Source organism: Bison bison, unplaced genomic scaffold (genome assembly GCF_000754665.1).
Source record: "Bison bison bison isolate TAMUID 2011002044 unplaced genomic scaffold, Bison_UMD1.0 scf7180017864284, whole genome shotgun sequence".
NCBI classification, from domain to species: Eukaryota; Metazoa; Chordata; class Mammalia; order Artiodactyla; family Bovidae; genus Bison; species Bison bison.
Window position 1 is genome coordinate 461,503 of NW_011494856.1, and position 2,005 is coordinate 463,507.

Consider the following 2,005-nt stretch of genomic DNA (forward strand, 5'->3'; position numbering starts at 1 on the left):
TAGCGTCATCACCCTTATCCCACCCCCCGCCCGATGTAGCCACTCACCAGCCCACTTCTAGGGGCCCTATGTGACGTCACTACCCCCTCCCAGCCAACCGCAGCGACGAGGGGCAGCACTCCATGTCCCTCCTTACCGCCCTTCCCCTTTTCTCCCCCTAATTCCTTCGGTCCCGCCTCTTCCCCTCTCCTAGTCTCCCAAAGACAGCCCTCACGTTCGGTTTCAAAAGACCCGTGGTCCAATGAATAACAGGGCGGATGTAGAGTGGCGGCGGCGTCTGCCAATGCGCAGACTGCGAGGGCGGAGCGCTAGCAGCGAGCCTCTGACGGAGGGCGGCGTGTGACGCAGTCGGGCCCTCTACGCGCTGCGCCCGGAGCGGCGGTCGGTGGTGGCGGCGGCGGCGGCGACGGTTTCGTGGCGGCCGCGCGCTGCTCTCTGAGCGGCGGGTGGTGGTCCGGCCTAGGCCCTCACTCCTGACACTTCCCCTCCCCCACCGCACCGGGGTAAGTCGGGAGCCGGGGTGGTGAAGGCCGGAGTCCGGCAGGCTCCTCCTCCACTCTGGGAGGGCGGGTGCGCGGGGCGTCCCAGGCCCTCTCCGCGCCCGAGCCTCGCGCCCTAGCGCGTACCTTCTGCCCTGAGGGAGGGGGCGGGGCCCGCAACCTGCGGGCCCAGAGGCCTGGCCCTTCTAGCTCTGAGGAGGGGTCGTTCTCTGTGGGTTCTGGGCCTGGGGGTCTCGCGTTGAAGCCTCCCTTTAGTGAGCGTTTCTCTAGCAGGTTGTACTCATTCATTTGCCCGTCAGTGATTAGGTGGGCAGGCCCTTGGCGGGGGCAGCGCCTTGAGACCCTGAGGGACGGTTTCCTCAGCACTTCACTGATCATCGTGCGGGATTGGGCTTTATTTGCTTTGGCTTCTCCAAGGGGAAATTTGCAACCCCAGGGGAGGGTGAGTGGGTCGGGAGTTTGTGAGCTTATTAAAACTGTATCTGAGAATTAAGGTCATTTAATGGAGTGAAACCTTACTTTTTGTTCTCCCACGTGTCCCACATAAAGTTAGACGAGAAACAGGGTGAGGTTTCTGGATTACTTATTTTAGCCATAAGGACCTTGGAAATTAAGTCAATTCTCCTACCCTATATCACGTGCAAGTTTCACAGGTGGAGAAGCTGAGGCCCAGAGAAGAAACAGTACTAGAAAGTGCCAGAAATTTTTCTACTATACTGCCCTCCCTGGGCGTTCTAGCCCCCCATTACTGAGAATTCCCTTTAGAAAAGTGGAGGGGTTAAGATTGTGACATTGAGTAGTTGGAAGCAGAAACCTAGTTTTCAGTATCGTTTCCGATTTGGTTGCTACCCGCCCAGTTCACCCTAAGGCAAACGCTTCGTTAGTGGAACCCTAGACTAGACCATGAGAACTAAACTTAAAAGTTGAAGAACATCAGGGGTATCATGTATTGGGAATGAATTGATAAGGCTACATATTAGTGGCTAGTTCCCTGATCTAGGTCTGAAATTTTTATTTGTGTCAGCTGCTGAGGATTCAGAAGAAGGGGTCCAGTTAGTGAGCTACAGTAGAGTTGAAATAGAAAACAGGAAATATAGACAAAACTTAGAAAGATACACAGCAGTCATTTGGTACTTCTTGTATCTTGGGACTCATAACTCCTCTCTTACGGAATTTGAAAACAGAATAAGGTGAGAAAATTAAACTATTTTGGGAGAAGAAGCTAGGGAAGAAAGAGCAATGATCATTCCCTGTGATAGTCTTATAAATTCAGAAAGAAACACTTGTTAGACAGATGGTGTGTTTGGAACTTGTTGAAGAAGTTTAGATATATAGAAAACAAACCAGAAGTTGGACAGGAAGGAGGTCCTGGGAAATACTTTTGGTAAATTTATTTTTTGACTCGTCACTTTCCTCTTGTTTTGATGACGGAGCAAAAATTGAGAAATGTAGTATCTAAGAGCAGGAGAAAACTGTAGTCTTAATACTAAGGGGTGAACACAGGG

At 52.1% G+C, this 2,005-nt stretch overlaps 1 protein-coding gene across 4 annotated transcripts in view; it reads left to right on the plus strand.

The window, feature by feature from the left end:
* The first annotated feature begins 198 nt into the window (after positions 1 to 198).
* The window catches only part of NUP98 (nucleoporin 98kDa), an 87,398-nt gene continuing 85,591 nt past the window's right edge, over positions 199 to 2,005 (plus strand). For 2 of the 4 annotated variants that reach the window (XM_010849451.1, XM_010849454.1), the window contains exon 1: positions 199 to 503. The gene's annotated coding sequence lies outside the window, so the exon portion shown is untranslated. Of the gene's footprint in view, positions 504 to 1,626; positions 1,691 to 2,005 lie in introns of those variants that run through there. The other 2 variants (XM_010849453.1, XM_010849452.1) reach the window with 2 other exon arrangements.